We start from the raw sequence: 24620 nt of genomic DNA on the forward strand, positions 1-24620 counted from the left end.
TCAACAATAAAGTAAAAATTATGAAAATAAAGTTGAAATGTTTCGAGAATAAAGTCAAAATTACAAGACTTAAGTCGAAAAAAGTCCAATACAAAAATAAAGTCGGAATATTTTGAAAATAAAGTATAACCCATAAAATTTACAAATGGCCGTGCCCGCTCTTACGGGAAAAATAAGGTGGATATGTCCAATTCGAACTGAAAAAATAATGATTATTTCATACAGGTTTCCTGAACACTCCCCCTGCTGCCATTGGTTGGACAAACAGATAGCCCCACCCCCAAACTCTATTGGTTGAGCCAGTGTTAGAACATTTCGCTAGTCGATCTTTACACTGCTTTAAGGGAAAACAACATACAAATGACCTACTTTTAGTCATCTCTACATATTAAACTGCAATAGGTGAAAGTATTTAAACATCAACAAAATGTACCAGAAACTAAAAGAAAACAGAAACTCATTTGCAAATGATAGGCACATCATGTTTTGCAAACTAAAGGTGTAAAGGTAAATGAGTTGGATGAGCCATTTGTGGCATTTATTGGTCAAGCATGGCTGCACGCGACGTCTGGCTCTATCACACGCAAACGGCGCTTGGCAGGAAGAGGAGGCACACACTCTTATCTAGGTCAGCAGGTACGGGAGAGGGACTCAGAGGTGTTTGCATCTTTTTGTGCACACACGCCACCAGGGGAAGTGGTTTTAGAAGCTTTAACAATACCTGGAATAAAAAAAATATCCTATAATACTGTAATGCATCATAATGACATTTTCGGTTATGAAATGCAGCATATCGGCTGGCTCATTCGCTATTTATTCAGATGAAGTAATACGCATGCAGTCATTTAATCACATTTTCTGCATACGTGAACCTCAACCAACTTCAGTAATGACATAAAGCTGATTTTAATGAATCAGTCAGAGTTTGATGAGCTGAAAGGTATTTTCATACAGATTATACTGTTAGGGATTATGCCATTTGTAGGAATGGATTGAGAAACCCTGATGTAATGTATTGTCATCATACTCAATCAGAAATTATATCATATATAATACGACTGCGTTTTAGTGCCACGTTAATGTTTTTTTTTAAATCTAAGATTACGAGATTAAAATTGTAATATTTTGTAAATAAGATTAAATATTATGAAAATAAAGTTGAAATATTTCAAGAATATATTCAAAATTATTTATTTATATTATAATTATATATATATATATATAGATAGATAGATATATTACTTGACTAACATTTAGACTTTATTCTCGAAACATTTCAACTTTATACTCAAACATTTCAACCTTATTCTAGAAATTTTGAATTTATTGTCAAAACATTTAGACTTTATTCTCGAAACATTTAAACTTTATTCTCAAAATTTTGACTTTTTTCTCAAAATATTTCTATTTTATTCTCAAAATATTTAAACTTTAATCTCAAAACATTTAGACTTTTTTCATGAAATTTCGACTTTGTTCTCAAAACATTTCAACTTCATACTCAAACATTTCGACTTTATTCTCGAAAAATTTTAACTTTATTCTCAAAACATTTAGACGTTATTCTCAAAATATTTAAACTTTACTCTCGAAACATTTCGACTTCATTCATGAAATTTTGACTTTATTCTCAAAATATTTCAACTTTATTCTCGAAACATTTCGACTTTATTCTCAAACATTTCAACCTTATTCTAGAAATTTTGAATTTATTGTCAAAACATTTAGACTTTATTCTCGAAACATTTAAACTTTATTCTCAAAATTTTGACTTTTTTCTCAAAATATTTCTATTTTATTCTCAAAATATTTAAACTTTAATCTCAAAACATTTAGACTTTTTTCATGAAATTTCGACTTTGTTCTCAAAACATTTCAACTTCATACTCAAACATTTCGACTTTATTCTCGAAAAATTTTAACTTTATTCTCAAAACATTTAGACGTTATTCTCAAAATATTTAAACTTTACTCTCGAAACATTTCGACTTCATTCATGAAATTTTGACTTTATTCTCAAAATATTTCAACTTTATTCTCGAAACATTTCGACTTTATTCTCAAACATTTCAACCTTATTCTAGAAATTTTTAATTTATTGTCAAAACATTTAGACTTTATTCTCGAAACATTTAAACTTTATTCTCAAAATTTTGACTTTATTCTCAAAATATTTCTATTTTATTCTCAAAATATTTAAACTTTAATCTCAAAACATTTAGACTTTTTTCATGAAATTTCGACTTTGTTCTCAAAACATTTCAACTTCGTACTCAAACATTTCGACTTTATTCTCGAAAAATTTTAACTTTATTCTCAAAACATTTAGACGTTATTCTCAAAATATTTAAACTTTACTCTCGAAACATTTCGACTTCATTCATGAAATTTTGACTTTATTCTCAAAATATTTCAACTTTATTCTCGAAACATTTCGACTTTATTCTCAAACATTTCAACCTTATTCTAGAAATTTTTAATTTATTGTCAAAACATTTAGACTTTATTCTCGAAACATTTAAACTTTATTCTCAAAATTTTGACTTTATTCTCAAAATATTTCTATTTTATTCTCAAAATATTTAAACTTTAATCTCAAAACATTTAGACTTTTTTCATGAAATTTCGACTTTGTTCTCAAAACATTTCAACTTCATACTCAAACATTTCGACTTTATTCTCGAAAAATTTTAACTTTATTCTCAAAACATTTAGACGTTATTCTCAAAATATTTAAACTTTACTCTCGAAACATTTCGACTTCATTCATGAAATTTTGACTTTATTCTCAAAATATTTCAACTTTATTCTCGAAACATTTCGACTTTATTCTCAAACATTTCAACCTTATTCTAGAAATTTTGAATTTATTGTCAAAACATTTAGACTTTATTCTCGAAACATTTAAACTTTATTCTCAAATTTCTCCTTTATTCTCAAAACATTTAGACTTTATTCTCAAAATTTTAACTTTATTCTCAAAATATTTCTATTTTATTCTCAAAATATTTAAACTTTAATCTCGAAACATTCAAACTTTTTTCATGAAATTTCGACTTTGTTCTCAAAACATTTCAACTTTATACTTAAAACATTTCGACTTTATTCTCAGACATTTCAACCTTATTCTAGAAATTTTGAATTTATTCTTGAAACATTTCGACTTTATTTTTCGAAACATTTTGACTTTATTCTCAAAACATTTCATCTTTATTCTCAAATAATTAAACTTTTTTCTTGAAACATTTCAACTTCATTCTCGAAATTTGGACTTTATTCTCGAAAACATTTCAAATTTATTTTTCGAAATTTCGATGCAATTTTAATTTAGGTTTTTCTGAGAAACGTCCTACAGTATTTGTGTGTGTGTGACTGGGCATCGATGAGCTAAGAGGGTCCTCTTTTCTGTTCTCTTTACGCACAGAGCATCATTGTGTTCGTCTGCATGGCCATAACAGCGGTCATATGACTGAGAGGGAGGTGGAGGGGTGCCACCACCCCATGAGCTCTCCATCAGTCATATGACCGCTGTTAGGGCCACGCAGACGAACACAATGATGCTCCACAGTATGCACAGGCCTTGAGTCTATCTAATGTTGTCAAATAATTAGGCCTACACTATTAAGTTAAATGATAGTCAAACCGCTATGTTTTGAGCATAGAAGAGTGTTCCAGGTTCATTAAAAAGTCCACATGAAATTGCTCAATGTCTGATGCTTTCTTACCAGTGTTGACATATTTCCTATTAAAACAGGAAGTTGTGGTGGGATATGTCAAACAGCTTGTCTCATTAGGTTTTAGTAAAGTCTCAATGGTGAAACATGACTTGCTGTTTGTTAGTCGTTGCATGTGGTATTGGGGGAAGGGCATTTAGAGAGCAGTTTATTAGATAAAAATCTGTGAAGTGCTAAAGGAGTCATCTGTATTTTTCTCTGGTTTTACCAGAGAAAAATTTTCAATCGACATGAATTGGAAATTCACCTAAACATTTTATTGGTCGTATTGATCTGATGTGTGTGTGTGTGTGTGTGTGTTTAACGTTTTGACCTTGTAATCTGTAATCAATGTCATCTTCCAGTGACATTTGCCAGACTTCTCTAATCATTTTGTGCACTTAAATCGAGCCCCACTCCTACAATCAACTGCAAGCTTGCATTGAATCAATTGAATCAAGTTACCACCCTACAGTTTTGTTTTTTTTATTTCTCGATAATACATTTCAGTCATATGTATGTTACAATATTGAAGAAAAACATCTGTTGCTATTTCCATTACAAAGCAGTTTTTAATCTCATTAAATCTTATTCCACATTTCAGAAGTTTTGTTTGAATTCCATTTTATGAATATACTCTTTGGCCGTTTTTGCAGGCAAGATCTTGTAATTTTAATCTACTTGTTAAATCATAGCTTACTGACGTTTCAGAAATACTGTTTCCAGATCTAAGCTGCTAATTGTTTCAAGTGAACATCTCAGTAGCCATTTATAAGCAGTATTTATTCTGCATCACATCTTTAAAAGGACAGTTCACCCAAAAATGAAAATTCTGTCATTAATTGCTCACCCTCATGTCGTTCCAAACCCATAAGACCTTTGTTCATCTTCTAAACACAAATAAGGATATTTTTGATGAAATCCGAGACCTTTCTCTCTGCGTAGACAGGAACGCAACTGACACGTTCAAGACCCAGAAAGGTACTAAGGACATTGTTAAAATAGCCCATGTGACATCAGTGGTTCAACCGTAATTTTACGAAGCTACAAGTCTAAATCGCCAAACAAAAATGTCTGGATTCGGCTTTTTCTTTCTACAGTCGCCATTCATTGTGTGCACTTTTGCATTAAAGCCTTCATTTAAATTGCATTGGATGCAGCTTGCGTTGGATGTAGGATTGTCAAATCCACATTTTTACCATGAAATTGGGCAGATTTTAAACTGTTGCGGCAGGTTGATTTTCTTCTGTGGGTTAAAGGTTTGAAATATTGCATAAATTACATTTGACTGAAATGCTTGTGTTGAAGCATTTTGCATTTTACCTCTGATAAAACCGTGGTAAATGGAATATTTCGAGTTTTGATATGGGATTTGGTCACCCCCTCTAAAATATGGTCACCCTATTCTATGCAGGGTCAGAAAGCTCTCGGATTTCATTAAACATATCTTAATTTGTGTGATGAACAAAGGTCTTATGGGTTTGGAACAACAGGGTTCCAAACCCATAAGGGTTACTGACAGAATTTTCATTTTTGGGTGAACTATCGCTTAAACAAAGATGGTCGCCCTCAAACAAATTTAGTTCGAGGGCGAAAAATTTCACCACATAGATTTCGCAACGGGTTCAAGTTGGTCACACAAATTTACTGTGTTGACCCTAGGAAGCTGTTAGGTTTTCATAGTCAGTTTTCTGTAAGCCAACCTGACCTCATAATGAAAACGTACATGTGGGAACATTTAGGCAAGAAGCAAGATATGTACCAATAAGTACAACTGCAGTTTCCAACATAAATGAACAATAGAGGTGGTAAAACAGCAAGCACTTGTAATCGCTTTCGTACATAGTTATGATTACAGCTCCATATGTTTCACTTTCCGAACGTAACTAGTCTGCTCGGTAGCTCAGCCGGCACAGAATAGGATTTAAGATACGTAAACCTTGGGTACGAATCCCGTGAAAAACACTCTTGATGAAAGAGCTGAAAGATGAGAGATCGGCATGCTTGCGATTGCGTTTTTATGTCATATTCGCTTTTGTTCATACTATCAGGTAGGTTTAGGTGGAGTGCAGAGGTATGTTATTTTAAAACGTCACAGAGCATTACAGTTATAGCACTACTCAAAGGACATTTCAAGTCATAACTGCAGTGACACATACAAAACCAACGTCACATAAAATGTACCATATACGTTCATCTGTTCCAGGAAAAAAACACTCTTTTAGCACCACTCAGTGGACATTTCACATCATATATGTCACAAAACTTACATGGCGCTACGTATAATGCGTCTCTTGAAAAAATGTTCCCATAGGTGAATTTTCGCCATGAGTACTTGTTTGTCCTGAACAGTTAAACTGCCTGCTGTTCTTTAGAAAAATCCTTCAGGTCACACAAATTCTTTGTTTTTCAGCATTTTCTGTATATTTGAACCCTTTCCAACAATGACTAAATGATTTTGAGATCCATCTTTTGACACTGAGGACAACCGAGGGACTCATATGCAACTATTACAGAAGGTTCAAATGCTCACTGATGCTCCAGAAGGAAAAACAATACATTAAGAGCCAGGGGGTGAAAACTTTTGGAATTTGAAGATCAGGGAAATTTCACTTATTTTGTCTTCTGGGAAACATGCAGGTATCATCTTTAGCTTCTGAAGGGCAGAACTAAATGAAAAAAAAAAAGATATTTAGGCAAAATAAGAAAAATGTACACATCTTCATTCTGTTCAAAAGTTTTCACTCCCGGCTCTTAATGCATCTTGTTTCCTTCTGGAGCATTTGAACCTTCTGTAATAGTTGCATATGAGTCTCTCAGTTGTCCTCAGTGTGAAAAGATGGATCTCAAAATCATACAGTCATTGTTAGAAAGGGTTCAAATACACAAAAATGCTGAAAAACCAAAGAATTTGCAGATTCTGCAAGGTGTATTTAAACTTTTGACCTCAACTGTACAAGCTAGTTACCATGTAGACAACATGCAAGTAACTTTAGTTTGAGGCTGAAAGGTTCTGGATTTGAAAGTTGAGTAGCTTTGCTTACATGTATATAGAGACATGAGACATGACTCCTGATGAAAGAGCTGAAAGATGAGAGATTGAAAAACAAGCTAAAATGGCATGCTTGCGATTGCGCTTTTATGTCACATTCGCTTTTGTTCATATTATCAGGTAGGTTTAGGTGGAGTGCAGATGGTACGTTATTTTAAAACGTCACAGAGCATTACAGTTATAGCACCAGGACATTTCAAGTCAGAACTGCATTTACACATACAAAACCAACGTCACATAAAACGTACCATATGTACGGTTATCTGTTCAAGGGAAAAAAACTCTTTTAGCGCCACTCAGTGGACATTTCACATCATATGTGACCCTGGACCACAAAACCAGTCATAAGGTTAAATTTGACAAAACTGAGATTTATACATCATATGAAAGCTCAATAAATAAGCTTTCTATTGATGTATGGTTTGTTAGGATAGGACAATATTTGACTGAGATACATCTATTTGAAATCAGAAATCTGAGGATGCAAAAAAATCAAAAAGACTGAGAAAATCACCTTTAAAGTTGTCCAAATTAAGTTCTTAACAATGCATATTACAAATTAAAAATTACATTTTGATATGTTTACAGTAGGAATTTTACAAAAAATCTTAATGGAACATGAACTTTACTTAATTTCTTAATGATTTTTGGCATAAAAGAAAAATCTATAATTTTGACCCATGCAATGTATTTTTGGCTATTGCTACAAACATACCCCAGCGACTTAAGACTGGTTTTGTGGTCCAGGGTCACATATATGTCACCAAACTTACATGGCGCTACGTATTTTGCAACTCTCGAAAAAGTTCTCACAGGTAAATTTTCACCATGAGTACATAAAGGACAAACGACCTTTATTTGTCTGGAAATTTTGCTAATGTTGCAGCACCTTTAGATCAGTAACCAGGGGCGCCGCTCGCAATTTTGGGCCCTATGACAAAATATGAGGTTGGGCCCCCCCTACCACACCAAAGCAGATCTCTGGGGGCCCCCAAAGGGCGTGGGCCCTTAGAATTGTCAGTAACACTCTCAGCCATTATCGTCAAAATATTGACAGTTCAACAGCACATGCGATGTAATATTGATTGTTACAGAAAAGAATTACTCTCAAAATGATTGTGTGTTAACTAGTATGGATAGAGCTAGGTATGTTCCTGTCTGACAACCCTTCATAAGCATCATTCCAGCCAGTTTTGTGCTGATACTCCCCCTCACGGTCTGTGTTTACAGTGAATAGTGAAATCACACCCCAGCTAAGTGCAGCAGCTAGCGCTAGCGCAGAAGATAAACCCAGCCCTCCTTTCAGAAATCTGCTGTGACTCAAAACGGCTCATATCTTATCAGAGCCTGAATTTGAACATTACACACAAGCAAAGCAGCGTTCGAGACCGATTAGCAACACGTCGCTTTTGAGCTTGATCAGACCTCTTTTGTATTAAAAGGTGGTGAACAAACGCAGACTGTTTGACTAATAGTTTATACACTGTTTCCCCTTCTTCAATCTAAGAGACGGTTTCCTATTAGCAGCTCTGCTCTCACATGTATAGAGAAACATTCTCAGTACACAGACTTGCATTGTCAGGGCAAGCAGGCCATGTGACTGCAAACAACAGTTTTAATAGGGGCCAGGCCATGCCCCTACCTCTCATGGGACCTTTTATGACAAAAACAGATCTGCTATACAGTCGCCCACCATCAACGCCGGCCTCAGCCAAATCAAAAGTCCTCTGTTTCGGGGCTGCTATTGACTGAAACACTGCCACTCATTGTTTCTCCTGATGTTTGCACTGTGGTACAACAAAGCTGTGTCCTTTGAGCAAGACATCTAGGGTCGGTTTTGGGCCATGAGCGTACAAAGCCTTGGACAAATGTGATTGTTTGAAGCTCATCATGTGACGCCCTCACAATACAATTTGAACGTGATGAAACGCATATGCCTGGAACACTCTGAACTTCATAAACATGGTTAATATGTTACTTTACACAATGCTTCACTCCTTTTTGGATTTTCTGTAGTGCGCATAAACATAAAGGCTTTGGCCAGGGGCCAAAATGAACATTCATTGAGTGCCGAAAGAGAGCAAAAAATGCTTATGGGAAGTAAATAAAAGTTACTTGCAAGTTATAAGCATTGTAACTAACGTGTATAATTTGCTGCAAGTGCAACCCTCAGTAACCTTCAAGGCCGACACAGAAGAGAAGAAATTGTTGAATAAAGTCATTATTTTTCTTTCCTTTGCACACAAAAAAGTATTTTCCCGCAGCTTCATAACATTAAGGTTGAACCACTGATGTCACATGGACTATTTTAACAATGTCTTTACTACCTTTCTGGGCCTTGAACATGTCGGTTGCGTTGCTGTTTATGCAGGGTCAGATAGCGCTCAGATTTCATAAAAAATATCTCAATTTGTGTTCTGAAGATGAACAAAGGTCTTATGGGTTTGTAACAATTTAAGGGTGAGTCATTATTGACAGAATTTTCAGTTTTGGGTGAAATATCCCTTTAATATACAGTTTTACATCCCTCTTTCAAAATCTGCAAAATGGTAATAATTTTACCATAAGAAGGATCATACATGTTAGCTGAATCATCCAAGATGTGATTTTTCTGCCTGCTGTTCTTCAGAAAAATCCTTCAGGTCACACAAATTCTTTTTTTCAGCATTTTTGTGTAATTGAACCCTTTCCAACAATGACTGTTTGATTTTGAGATCCATCTTTTCACACTGAGGATAACTGAGGGACTCATATGCAACTATTACATGAGGTGCAAATGCTCACTGATGCTCCAGAAGGAAAAACAATACATTAACCTGGGGTGAAAACTTTTTTGAAGATCAGGGAAATTTCACTTATTTTGTCTTCTGGGAAACATGCAGGTATCATCTGTAGCTTCTGAATGGCAGTACAAAATGTAAAAACAAAGAAAAAAGAAAAAGATATTTAGGCAAAATAAGAAAAATGTACACATCTTCATTCTGTTCAAAAGTTTTCACCCCCTGCTCTTAATGCTTTGTGTTTCCTTCTGAAGCATCAGTGAGCGTTTAAACCTTCTGTAATAGTTGCATAAGAGTCCCTCAGTTGTCCTCAGTGTGAAAAGATGGATCTCAAAATCATACAGTCATTGTTGGAAAGAGTTCAAAGACACAAAAATGCTGAAAAACCATTTTGTGGGACCTAAAGGATTTTTCTGAAGAACAGCAGGCAGTTTAACTGTTCAGGACAAACAAGGGACTCATGAACAACTATCACTAAACAGAAAAGCACAGCTGTGGATCATTCAGGAAACAACACAGTATTAAAAATTAAGTGTATGTAAACTTTTGAACAGGGTAATTTTTATCAATTTAAATCATATTTTCTCTTGTGGACTATATGTAAATATCAGTACTAAAAAAAAAACAATATGATTTTTGTATGATCCCTCTTATTTTGGTAAAATAATTATAATTTTGCAGATACTGCAGGGTGTATGTAAACTTTTGACCTCAACTGTACAAGCTAGTAACCATGCAGAAAACTTGCCAGTAACTTTAGTTTGAGGCTAAAAGGTTCTGGATTTGAAAGCTGGGTAGCTTTGCTTATATATAGACACATAACTAATTGAGACTTAAATGAAGCTCAGTGTTTCATTGAGATACTGTGACTTCTGTCGGAGATAAGAGGAAAAACTCTGAGCTTGACTGATTTAGTAATTAGTCATAATGCTTAACGACTTCATCCTGATAACCTGATGCTCTCTCTCCACATTCATCCTCATAAAGCTTTGTTTCAATTCTTCACCTCGAGCTCTTTGCCAATCTTCATAACCTGTCATAATTAAAATCTTCTAAGTACTATTACTTACTGTAAAAGGGAAGGCCTGTATCTTTTTGTCTCCCTGGCTGGACATGACTTGAGTCTAAGTGTTTGTCCTTTGGTAGGCCTAGTATCTTGTCGTAGGAAAAAAGAAAGGAAATTAACTGGAAGCATGTGATTGAAAGTGTATAAAGAAACGTGATAATAGGTTGTACTGGTAACCCACCAGGGCTGGTCTAAGAGGAATAGTTCACTCTATCTTCTATCTTTTACTTGCCTCATGAATATTTTATTGTTTATGGAGCACAAAAGGAGAAGTTTAGCAGAGTGTCCATGCTGCTTTTTTACATACAATAAAAGTAAATGGGGACCAAGATCTGTCAAGCTCATAAAATGACTAAAGGCTTGATAAAAGTTATTTTTGACTGATAATCTTCTTTGCTGCAGCTGTCATATCAAGGCAACTTTGACATTATTAATGGGAAATGTTCAAAATGCACAGAATTTAGCCCCTTACATGACATGCAGGTTTTATTCTATTCAAAACATTTTAATTCACAAATTAAAACCAGGTAATTAACTAATATGGCCATGATTTACTTAAAATGTTGGAGCAAATTAATATTTTGTGGAAATTATTTAATTAAAATAGCAAATAGTTCAAACTTGGCCACAAATTAATTAGCCATGGAACCGATTTACTAAAAATGAGGGGAACAAATGAATAAACTGTATTAAGTCATAGAACCATTTAATAAAAACAAAGCAACAAATTAATAAAAAGTGGCCAGGGATTAAATAGTCGTTTAAATGATTTAATAAAAAGAATGGGAAAGAATTAATAAAATGTGGCCACAAATTAATAACTCATGGCAACCATTTAATAAAAACTAGGGTAAAAATTAATAAAACTTGGTCATTTCGTCATGGCATGTAATTTCATTTTATTTTAATAGTAATTATATTACTTTATGTTTTATTTATTTTATTTTATCTCATCTCATTTTATTTTACATCATATTATTTATTATATTTTGTATTTTATTTTAATAGTAATTATAATACTTTGTTTTATTTTGTTGTATTTTATATTATATTTTAATTTAATTCAATATTATATTTTTTAATATTTATTTCATTTCATTTTATTTTGTATTTTATTTTAATAGTAATTTATTACTTTGTTTTATTTTATTGCATTTTATATTATATTATATTTTTTATTTTATTTTATTTTATACTATTTTACTATTTACTACTGTTTTATTTCAATGGCAATTATATTTTACTTTTTAAATTATATTCATAATTTTATTTTATTTCATACTGTTTTATTTTATATTTGATTTTATATTATATTTTATTTATTGTTTCATTTTATTTTATATTTGATTTTACACTATTTGAAATTATATTATATATTTTTTCATTTTATTTAATGTTTTATTTTAATACAAATTTTATTACTTTGTCTTTTATTTCATTTTTCATATTATATTATATTATTTTTTATTTTATTTTATTTCATTTTATTATTTAATTTTTATTATTTTATTGTTTTATTGCATTTCATTTTTTATTTTATTTTATTTTATTCAATTTTATTTTATTTTATTTTAGAACAATGTTAGAGAAAAATATTTCGAGTAACTACTGACTTAATTTTTTTTATTTATTTGTGCAGTTTTTGTTCTATTATGATAGGATTATTATCGTTATTAGACAGGAAGTGAAGTGGAAGAGAAAGGAGGGGTGGGATCGGGAAAGATTTGCAACTCGGGACGCCCAAAGCGCAACGGCCCTGTATGTCGACACATTCCCTGACTTAAATTTTTATCTTTTCTTCTCACAAATCCTATGGTCTGCACTTAAGGTACTTTCATGGTACTTTTTTCGCCATTTTCGGACATCACCAGTTCCTAGTCACCAGTCACTTTCACTGCATGGAATAAAGACGCATTCAGACTAACATCTCCTTTTGTGGTCAACCAAAGGGAACCACAACATGAAGCTGAGAAAATGATGACAGATTGTTCATTTTTGAATGAACTATAGCTTCAACAAATGTAAACGATGCTATTTCGGTCTCATCAGATGTCTTGCGTAATGTACATCTTCAAATGCAGCGTGCTGGATATCTAGTCTGTGACCTACATCTAACTTGTTTCTGATGTAGGCAGGTTCCTGTACACCACCAATGAGTCACAACCCCAGAATACTGATCTGGAACACTGTACGTTAGCCATCGCTTCGTCTTGCCCATAATCTATCTCACACCGTCTAGCGGCAGATGTCAGTACCAGAGGCGCAGTCCTGTCGCAGTGGTATTCTGAGACACGTTTGACATCGTGGATGAGCGTGGTTTGCCGTTTGAGGTTTTGAGATGAAATCAAAATCTTCCCCGTCGCAATCTCTGTCTCAAATCATAGAGAACCTTCTCAGAAAAACCCAAAGATCTCGCTTCCATCTGATGTTGTTTCAGTTTTTGTCATTTTGATTTTGCAATGTCAAGTTTGTCCTTTTTTGGTCATTGATAGCTCTGTGGCTAACGTGTTTCAGAGTCTTTCAAACCAATGATTATTAGCATATGAGAAGAAGCTGATGTTAAAGTCGCCAGAAGAACGTCCTGACTAAACAAAACTGACATGATTACTTTCCAGGAAAATTGTGAGTATTTGAATGATTTGTAGATTTATTAAACAGTCAAATTTCCCACTCTGAATTTAATTTATTCTTTAGTCCAGTATAAATTCTTGTAACATTTGAGGTTTAGACAGTTTCTGGGTTAATGGAACAACAAATTTACTTTAGTAACCAAGACTTTAATTTGGTTGGTTTATACTAGCGTATAGTTTGAGTTTTTGATATGTGACCCTGGATTACAAAACCAGTCATAAGGGTCAATTTCATGAAATTAAGATGTATACATTATACATTATTAAGCTTTCCATTGATGTATGGTTTGTTAGGATAGGACAATATTTGGCCGAGATACAACTATTTGAAAATCTGGAATCTGAGGACGCAAAAAAAAAAAAAAAAAAAAAAATCTAAATATTGTCTAAATGGCAATGCATATTACTATATATATATATATATATATATATATATATATATATATATATATATATAGACAGTTTCTGGGTTAATGGAACAACATTTACTTAAGCAACCAACCCTGGACCACAAAACCTTAAGTAGCATATATTTGTAGTAACTATACAGGTACATTATGGCTAGTTAATACATGTAATATAATATATAGCTACTACAAATATACGCTACTTAAGACAGGTTTTGTGGTTCAGGGTCATATATATCAAAATGTCATCTGTTTTATATATATATATATATATATATATATATATATATAACACTAGATGACATTTTGATATATATTTCATTTTATCAATATATATACTTTATAGATTAAACTAATAATACACAAAGTCTTCAAGGAACACTCCACTTTTTTTGGAAATAGGCTTATTCTCCAACTCCAACACGATATAACTACAGAAGAGTCAAGTTTTAAACAGGACAAATATGGGAATTCGTTGGCCATTTTTGAATGCGATGCTATATTGGTCTAATAGGATTCAATGATCTATGCTAAGCTATGCTAAAAGTGATATCGCCAGAACAGGAGAACGGCTGAATGGATTTCAAAATAGTAAAAGTCAACTTATTAACTCGGGGGGAGGTGGAGAATGAGCCTATTTCCAAAAAAAAAATAAAAAAAAAATGGAGTGTTCCTTTAAACAGGATGGATATATTTGTAGCAATAGTCAAAAATACATTGTATGGGTCAAAATTAATGATTTTTCTTTTATGCCAAAAATCATTAGGATATTAGGATCATGTTCCATGAAGATATTTAGTAAATTTTCTACTGTAAATATATCAAAACTTAATTTCTTATTAGTAATATGCATTGCTAAGAACTTCATTCGGACAAATTTAAAGGCGATTTTCTCAGAATTTCGATTTTTTTTGTACCCTCAGATTCTAGATTTTCAAATAGTTGTGTCTCGGCCAAATATTGTCCTATCCTAGCAAACCATACATCAATGGAGAGCTTATGCAGCTTCCAGATAATGTTTAATTATCAATTTCAAATAGTTGACTTTTATGATTGGTTCTATGGTCCAGAGTCAAATATCAAGTAGCTTTATCTGTAAACTAAACTTGTAAAGTGATTGCAAAAAATGATTCAACAAGGAATACAAAATGTTCACTTATTTTTAATACTGAAAATAAAACTCCTAAAAAAATCTGAAACATTAAATTGGTAAAAACACCAAGTGTTACAGGTATCATTGTACAGCTTTCTCATCACATCAAGTCATTTCAAAGAAATTTTCATTCGGATGTGACCAAAGTGGTGTTTCCTGAGTGGGCGAGTTGTGTACTTTGTGATTAGTCCATCTATTTCCATCAGTGCAACCCATTCAGGCTGATTAGCGGCCCAGTTTAAAGCATGATAAGGGTAATTAGCCAATCACAGCAAGTTTTTTTTGGAAGCGCTGCCTCGCTTGCCCCCTCGGTCAAAATGTGTTAATCGGTCAGCTTACAATGCTAACCACATGCTAAAGTGACACAGAGCTGCATTAATGACCTAGAAACAATTTGATCTGCAGTGTTCTTTGTTTTATTGATTTCTTTCTTCATGTATTTAAATCAGTTGTTATTGGTTTGTGGCACTGGCACTGGTGCAGTGTTGAATGTGTTGCATCAGAATCATTAGCTGTAATTGTTGTTACAACTGTGGCAATCTTTAAAAGCTGACAAGTCATGCTGGGTGTGTGCGCTGCTTCTGGGGCGTTAGTGCTCTTCAGGGGTTTAGTGTACTCTCTGTGCTGAAAGTTCATATTGTGACATCCATTTGTTCATAATGAGCAGCCCCCAACACTGACGTTATTGTTTGCTCTGCGACTATAAAAAAGTTTCTGTCAGTTTCACTGATGTTGCTTAAAGTTTCTTGCACGAGTTAGAAGTCTAAAAGTTGATATATCATTAGCTACAATGCTAAAATGTTCCAAAATAATAGAGTGTTTTCACGACACATCATCAGTCGGCCATATTGCCGGAACTGAATGTAAACAATGACACTAAAACCGAATGAAACACATATTTTGCTGATTAAAATGGTCAATTATTGTCATGTTTCGGGCTGTACTATTCGGTCATACCTGGAAAAACATTTGGGGTGCTACACACTGCCAAAAGTTATAACAAATCAAGGAGAAGAGTGCATAAAACTCTCTGAGGAACAACAGGTGTTCGTGGTTGGCCAAACTGAACCAGGATTTCCAAGAATCTTGTCAACATTCGTGTTTGTTCTTATCATTTCTGGTCAGGTAGGTAAAATATTAGGCTAATATCTTAATTAATACTGCTCATTTGTACAGTGCCTTGCAAAAGTATTCATACTCCTTCATTTTTTTTTACATTTTGTTTTGTTGCAGCATTATGTTAAACTGCTTTAAATGAGTTTGTCCCCACATCAATTTACACTCCATACACCATAATAATCACAAACAAAAACCAGATTTGCAAATTTTACAAATTTATTAAAAATAAAACACTGAAATGAGTATATTGCATAAGTATTCATACCCTTAACTCAGTTCATAGTTGAAGCACCTTTACAGCCTCAAGTCTTTTGGGGTATGATGTGAAAAGCTTTGCACATCTGCATTTGGCAATTATCTGCCATTCTTTGCCTCACCTTTTCACCTCTCATGCTCTGTCAGCTTGGATGGGGGCTGGCAGACATTTTCTAGAGTCCTAGTTGTTCCAGTCGTCTTCCATTATGGATAATGGAGGCTACATGCTTCTGTGAACCTTTAATGCAGCAGATTTTTTTCTGAACTCTTCCCTAGATCATTGCCTTAACGCAAGTCTGTCACTGAGCTCTACAGGCAGTTATCTTGACCTCAGGTTTTTGCTCTGATATGCATTTTCAGCTGTTAGACCTTTTCTGAGAGGTGTGTGCCTTTCTAAATCATACTCATTCAAATGAATTTGCCACAGTTTAACTCCACTTGAAGTGTAACATCTAGAAGCAATATGAACGCTCCTGAGCTAAATTTCGAGTGTCCCAGAAAAGGGTATGAATACTTATGCAACGGGATCTTTTCAGTTTTTTATTTCTAATAAATTTGCAAATTTGTTACAAACCTGTTTTGTGCTTTGTCATTATGGTTTATGAGATGTAGATTGATGTAGAAAAAAAAGTAATTTAAAGCAGTTTAACGTAATGCTGCAACAAAACAAAATGTGAAAAAAATGAAGGGGTATGAAGACTTTTGCAAGGCACTGTATCTTTACCACCTATTAACTTTAATTTGTCAAGATATTGCACCCTTTCCTGCTTACTAAGTCCTTCTCTATATGATTTAGCAGCTTCCATAAGTTTTTACCTGGTGTAGACAGCATAAATTAGCAGAAAAACAAATTCAGTCATACATTAACCATGCGATCTATGCTTGTTTACATCTGTGTCTCCAATATGGTTGGGCACCCGGGTAACTGACCAAATCGTGACGTAAATGCACCTTAGCATTTGCCACAAGGGGCTCTATAGTGGTAGCGCAAAATGTCTTCTATCGTCGGTTTCGAGCACAAAAATTTGTAGGTAACTCTATCGCCTCCTTGAGTATAGCGCAGTGTGGCCAAGTCTGCAGTTTTCCCGTAGAATTTGGCTACTTTTATACTGCTGCCGCAGGTTGTTTTCCAGTCTACAGGTTAAAGCAGAACTCCTAAAGTTATGTTCCTCTTGGAGCATAATTTGAATTGAGGTGGAATCCCTGGAAGGAGGTTTTGACCCTCCAGAATGTAAATTTGGATTGATTTTTATAGACATTTCCTCCTGGAATATGATTGGGCTTGTTTTGGCCGTGATTGGGCTAGTTTTGAGCAGTGTTGAGGGTAACGCATTACAAGTAACGCAAGTTACGTAATAAGATTACTTTTTCCAAGTAACTAGTAAAGTAACGCATTACTTTTTAACAACAAGAAAATTTCTGAGTTACTTTTTCAAATAAGTAACGCCAGTTACTCCCCCCCCCCATTTATTGATTAAAAGCTCTCCTGAGCTTGAGAGAAATTGTGAGTAAAATGTTACTTTAGTTCTAGAATAAATGTAAACATGGATTAATTCATCTCACTCACTAAAAAAAAACAAATACAGTATTCCTCAAAATGAATAAAAACAGTGAATTTCAACGCAAACCTGCAATAAGCAAATATGTTAAATAATGCAAATATCCTTTATGTATTTAATCCCATTTTATTAACCATATCTTTGCTGCCGACCTTCGATGATCAAATTCATCCATACTAATAAGCAAAAATTACTCAAAATAATCTAACATTTGTTTTTCTTTTTTTATTGCTGAAGAGTTTACATTTTTTCTTCTGCATTTACTTTTCTCTAAGCCTGAGGCTTTTGCTGTAAAAAGGCTTTTACTTTTGCCAAAAATAGATCTTTTTATATTATAAACAAACAAGCAATCCCTGCCCAGATTTAAAAAGTAACACAAAAGTAACATAACGCATTACTTTCCATAAAAGTCCAACTAAGTAATGTAATTAGTTACTTTTTTTAAGGAGTAACTCAATATTGTAATGCATTTTTTTTAAAAGTAACTTTCCCCAAGACTGGTTTTGAGTACTAATTTGGCTGAGAGCCCTTGTATGGAGGTTTGTTTAAGCAAGAATACAGTAGACATCATTTTCCAATCATTTTTTTTAATTAAGTTCACGCTTTTTCATTAAAGTGGACATTGGATACAAAACATACTTTTACATGGTGAATTGACAATACATGCACTCCTTCTATTTAATCCCTAAAAAACCTTAACAATCTAAATAATCAAGCCGTTTTAATTTTTTGAGCAGTATGACATTATACTGCTAGACCCCGCCCACGACTGCTGACCAACTTTCCTGTATTAGCATGTTTCCGTACTGAAGCAGCTGTAGCGTCAACAATGTTTCGTAAGCAATACAGGTGTTTTGTATTTGAATGTAAAAGTGAACATAAGAGTCTTAATTTTCTCCTGACATCAGAGTCTCAAAAAAAAAAAAAAAAACGGAAGAGAGGGGCGGGGTGAGCAGTAGCTCATTATCATTTAAAGAGCCAAGCACTGAAACAGAGCTGTTTTTGACATTTGAAATAGGTGTTGCTTTACACGACTATTGAAGAATTTTAATCAAAGTATGTTGCAGACTTGTGGAAACTGGGAATCCGATGTCCCCCTTAAAACCAAAATTAGTCGCAAACAATGTATTTGAGATGCATTTTTTGATTGCTGGCTCATTTAGCTGCAGCACACAACACAAAGAGCCTTGTGAATGAACACAGACTGGCTTTATTACTTGAATTTGAACAGAACATTGCTATGGACATTGACAAGCTCCAACATAAATGTTTATGAGCGCTTTCAGATCATCATGCATTGTAGAGAGAGTATAAATGTGTGCATGGTGTCCAGATTATATAACACTTGACAGAAAATGTATAAATTTAAGAGAAAAGCTCTGATATAGGGATTTAAACTCTTGACATCTGGCAACCCCAAGCATAAATGCATGAAAAAACTGTCAAATGAAAAATAATACAATGTTTTCAGGATAAATAGAGTGTTGCAGGCATGACATATTTCTGTGTAGGCCAAAACCTGGAAATCAGTTTGCCTTTTAGCACATCCAGCCCATCATCCTGAAATAAGTGGGTTTTTTTTTTTTTTTAGAATAGATTAAATGCCTAAAATAAGGTCTGTGATTAACACAAGATCGAGATATATTAACAATATATATTTTACAACATAAAATGCATCATGTAATCAGTAAAGCTTTCTGAACATAAAGGTCATAGCAAACAGGAAAGCCATCTACTCACTAGTCGCTTTCACACCCTCATCGTGTTTAGAATCGGACTCTTGCAAACTGTTCTAACTTAAACTCACAGGAAACACATTTTTAGCACTAATGACTGTGAAGTCATGTGACAGTAGCTTACATTTAGCTTTTTAATTCTGGAAATTGAATTTAGGCTTTAAATGTCATTAAAGGAGACCTGTTATGCCCATTTTACAAGTTTTAGCTTAAAATACCCCACAGAGCAGAAACACACTGTTTTCGTGCATGTCTCTTTAAATGGAAATGAGCTACTGCTCCCGGCCCCCTTTTCTAGAATAGAGCTGTGCCTTTAAAGCTCATACCTCAGATACTCTATTAAAAAACATCTGTTTGGTTTTGATTATCATGTCTATTGTGCTGAAATCATGTTTTTTAAAGCCAGTTTAAATTTCTGTTATAGGGTTTTTCTGTGAGCACACATCCGAAGCACGTGCACAGAAAGCTGCTGTCACACAGCATGTGAGTAATAAACTAAGTTCTCCTTCATGTCTTATTGTGCTTAAACTGTCAAATACACACACGTTTAGGTTAAATCACATGAGTAGTGTTATGTCTGTGAAGGTAAAGAGCTGGGAAAGAAATCGCATGTTTATATTAGATCTGTGTGGCAGCAGTGTAATATACAGTAAATAAATCAATAAATCTTCTGCTTTACTCTAAATAGTGTTCTGTGCTCGTCTGTGCAGCCAAAGACAGAAGAGTTAGTATGCTTTGCTCGAACTTTCACTGCTAAAATTTCAGAATTACAAGATGTAAACTCAGAATTGTTATAAAAAAAGACTCAATGGTGAGATATAAAAATTTGAATTGTGAAAAAAGTCACAATTACTTAAGATATAAATTCAGAATTGTGAGGAAAAAAGTCACAATTCTAAGAAGAAAGTCAGAATTATGAGATATAAACTCAGAATTGTGAGCAAAAAGTCAGAATTAGATATAAACTCGGAATTGTGAGAAAAAAATTGAATCTCGAGATATAAACTCAGAATTGTGATAAAGTCATAATTTCAAGATATAAACTCAAAATTGTTATAAAGTCATAATTTTGAGATATAAACTCAGAAATGCAAGAAAAACAAGTAATTGTGAGATATAAACTCAGCATTATGATAAAGTCAGAATTTCGAGATATAAACTCAGAATTTTGAGATAAAAAAAATTGAATTGTGAGAAATATCAGAATTACAAGATATAAACTCAGAATTGTGAGGAAAAAAGTCACAATTGTAAGAAAGTCAGAATTTTGAGATATAAACTCAGAAATGCAAGAAAAAAATTTGAATTTTGAGATATAAACTCAGAATTGTGATAAAGTCAGAATTTCGAGATATAAAGTCAGAATTGTGATAAAGTTAGAATTTTGAGATATAAACTCAGAATTGCGAGAAAAAAGTCAGAATTTTGAGATATAAACTCAGAATTGTGATAAAGTCAGAATTTCGAGATAAACTCAGAATTGTGATAAAGTTAGAATTGTGAGATATAAACTCAGAATTGTGAGAAAAAAGTCAGAAATTTGAGATAAAAAAATTTAATTGTGAGAAATATCAGAATTACAAGATATAAAGTCACAATTGTGAGAAGAAAGTCAGAATTGCAAAATATAAACTCAGAATTGTGATAAAGAACAGTTACTGGGTTGTTCTTTTTCACGTGTTCTGAGTTGGTAGATGCACCCGGACCTGATTGAGGCCTTGAAAGAAGAAAAACAGGGTGATGCAAACTAACCGACTCACTGCAGCACTAACAGACTCACTCCAGCGGACCAATATCGCAGACAATTATGCTCAATTGATTTAAAGAAGCAGAAATCGTGATCACGATTAAAATGCGTGCAGTTCTAGACATGAATATGTTTTTGGCCAATTTGCACTCCATTTCATCTCATCAGTCTGTAAGAGAAATAATGGAAATGAAGGAGATTGTATATGTGATTTCCCCATAAAAGCTTCTCTTCTTCTATCTGCGCTCACTTGTGCTCTCTGTCAAGTGGACTCCAGGCGCTCTGCGGTGGAATTCACAAGAACAATTAAATGGCTGATTTGAGTCATGCATGTTCCATCAAATCTCTGACGTCTCTGCTGGCCAAATTGAAACCCTGTGTGTTCAATCCAAAGATGAGAAACGAAAGAAGCACAAAAATCAAACAGTACAACAGGAAATTCACTTGAAACCGATTGCAACAGTGGTTGCGAGGCATTGAAAATTCCCCTCTGATACGCATCTCCTGAAACAATGATTGCTCTTATGACAGACGGTTGAAACCAAGGGGACAAATTAAGAGAAATGCTATCTGATTCTACATTGTTCGGTGAATTGTACGATTGTTCACTATTGTCAGTGTGATCAAAGGCTGCATCTGTTCTGGTCGATTGTGGTCTCAGCTGCCCACTGACACAGTGACCCAGGACTCTTCCCGTCGCTGTTCAATAGGCAAAAACACACTCATCCCGATGTACGATTTGAGAACTAGCTTAGCGGGGAGTGGATTAATAGCTTTAGAGTTTATATCAGACATATTAATGCTTTAGCGTTTAGTGCTTGTACATTTGACACAACAAATCTCGGTAGTAGGTTGCCCTCAGGAATGCCTATCCAGTTTGTGAATTTGGTGATTGTGAATGTGGCTTCCTTTTCAGTGATGCCTTATTAATAATACAGTGAGATGAGATGAGATGAGATGAGATGTGATAAGATTTATGAGTCTGTTTCACTGAGCTGGGATACTGTATGGTTTCTGTATAATGGTTCTGCACTGTAATCAATTAGTGTCTGTAACTGGGGCATGAGTCATTGTGGGGGAAATACAGCGGTGTGATATATAGACAGCAACCCTTCCTTAATAGTGTGCCAGAATACCGAAGGGACAGAGGCAGGGTGGGTGGAGGGGGGACAGGGACTGACGTCAAGCCGTCCTCAACACAGATGGCAGGAATGAACTCTCTGGGTCATTCTACTTATAGGAGAAGAAAAGGTCGTAGGTTTGTCAGGTTTGTGCACACAAATATTGCATATTTGACGAAGTGTGTTAATGTAGTGCATTTTTCTGGATTAAAAAAAAAAATCTATTTATCTATTTATTTACTTTCCTATTTTTCCCCCAAAAGAAAAAAAAAAAAAAAGATTTTTAGTCTTTCCCCCCCTGAAAATCACCCCAGAATTCTCATGAAATGGGTCATGATCTTACAAAAATGGTAAATAATTTGATTAAATTAATTATTGATATTTGTGTGTGCAGACTAAAATTAGTTTTAGAAATTCAGAATATAAAAAATATTTAGTTTTCTTATTTTTGCACGCATACACACACTTTGTATATGTGTATAATGTGTGTATAATTACTTAATTATTACTATTACTAAAGGACAGAATTGTAAGATATAAAATTTTAATTGTGAAAAAAAGTCAGAATTGCAAGATATAAACTCAGAATTGAGAAAAAAGTCAGAATTGCGAGATATAAACTCAGAATTGTGAGGAAATGAGTCAGAATTGTGAGAAGTAGGTAAGAATTGTGAGATATAAACTCAGAATTGTAAGAAAAAAAGCCTAAATTACGAGATATAAATTAAGAACTGTAGGAAAAAAGGTCCAAATCGCAAGATATAAACTCAGAACTGTGAGAAGAAAGTCACAATTAAGATATAAACTCTCAAAAAAAGTCAGAATTGCAAGATATAAACTCAGAATTGAGAAAAAAGTCAGAATTGCAAGATATAAACTCAGAATTGTGAGGAAATGAGTCAGAATTGTGAGAAGTAGGTAAGAATTGTGAGATATAAACTCAGAATTGTAAGAAAAAAAGTCTAAATTACGAGATATAAATTAAGAACTGTAGGAAAAAAGGTCCAAATCGCAAGATATAAACTCAGAACTGTGAGAAGAAAGTCACAATTAAGATATAAACTCTCAAAAAAGTCAGAATTGTGAGATATAAACTTAGAATTGTGAGAAAAAAGTCTGAATTGTGAGATATAAACTAAGAATTGTGAGAAAAAAGTCTGAATTGTGAGATATAAACTAAGAATTGTAAGAAGAAAGTCTGAATTGTGAGATATAAACTTAGAATTGTGAGAAAAAAGTCAGAATTGTGAGATATAAACTTAGAATTGTGAGAAAAAAGTCTGAATTGTGAGATATAAACTAAGAATTGTGAGAAAAAAGTCTGAATTGTGAGATATAAACTAAGAATTGTAAGAAGAAAGTAAGACTTGCGAGATATAAACTCAGAATTGTGAGAAGAAAGTAAGAATTGCGAGATATAAACTCAGAATTGTGAGGAAATGAGTCAGAATTGTGAGAAGTAGGTAAGAATTGTGAGATATAAACTCAGAATTGTAAGAAAAAAAGTCTAAATTACGAGATATAAATTAAGAACTGTAGGAAAAAAGGTCCAAATCGCAAGATATAAACTCAGAACTGTGAGAAGAAAGTCACAATTAAGATATAAACTCTCAAAAAAGTCAGAATTGTGAGATATAAACTAAGAATTGTAAGAAGAAAGTAAGACTTGCGAGATATAAACTCAGAATTGTGAGAAGAAAGTAAGAATTGCGAGATATAAACTCAGAATTGTGAGGAAATGAGTCAGAATTGTGAGAAGTAGGTAAGAATTGTGAGATATAAACTCAGAATTGTAAGAAAAAAAGTCTAAATTACGAGATATAAATTAAGAACTGTAGGAAAAAAGGTCCAAATCGCAAGATATAAACTCAGAACTGTGAGAAGAAAGTCACAATTAAGATATAAACTCTCAAAAAAGTCAGAATTGTGAGATATAAACTTAGAATTGTGAGAAAAAAGTCTGAATTGTGAGATATAAACTAAGAATTGTAAGAAGAAAGTAAGACTTGCGAGAAATAAACTCAAAGTTATAAGAAGAAAGTAAGAATTGTGAGATTTAAACTGAGAATTGTGAGGAAATTAGTCAAAACTGCGAGAAGTAAGAACTGCGAGATATAAACTCAGAATTGTGAGAAGAAAGGTCTGAATTGCAAGACATAAACTAAGTAAAAATTGTGAGATATAAGCTCAGAAAAGAAAAAAAAATTAAATGGCGAGATATAAATTCAGAATTGTGGGAAAAAATGTCCAAATTGCAATATATAAACTCTGTTGTGAGGAGA

The 24620-nt window shown here is 33.5% G+C and overlaps 1 protein-coding gene across 2 annotated transcripts in view; it reads left to right on the forward strand.

The window, feature by feature from the left end:
* gnaz (guanine nucleotide binding protein (G protein), alpha z polypeptide) overlaps nt 1-24620 on the forward strand; it is a 72506-nt gene that overhangs the window by 8931 nt on the left and 38955 nt on the right. Inside the window, exon 2 of one of the 2 annotated variants that reach the window (XM_073829047.1) lies at nt 19895-19953. The exons of the other annotated variant lie outside the window; for it this stretch is intronic. The gene's annotated coding sequence lies outside the window, so the exon portion shown is untranslated. The remainder of the gene's footprint in view (nt 1-19894; nt 19954-24620) is intronic. 2 annotated transcript variants of the gene reach the window in all.

The sequence above is a fragment of the Garra rufa genome, chromosome 23 (genome assembly GCF_049309525.1).
Source record: "Garra rufa chromosome 23, GarRuf1.0, whole genome shotgun sequence".
Taxonomy (NCBI): Eukaryota; Metazoa; Chordata; class Actinopteri; order Cypriniformes; family Cyprinidae; genus Garra; species Garra rufa.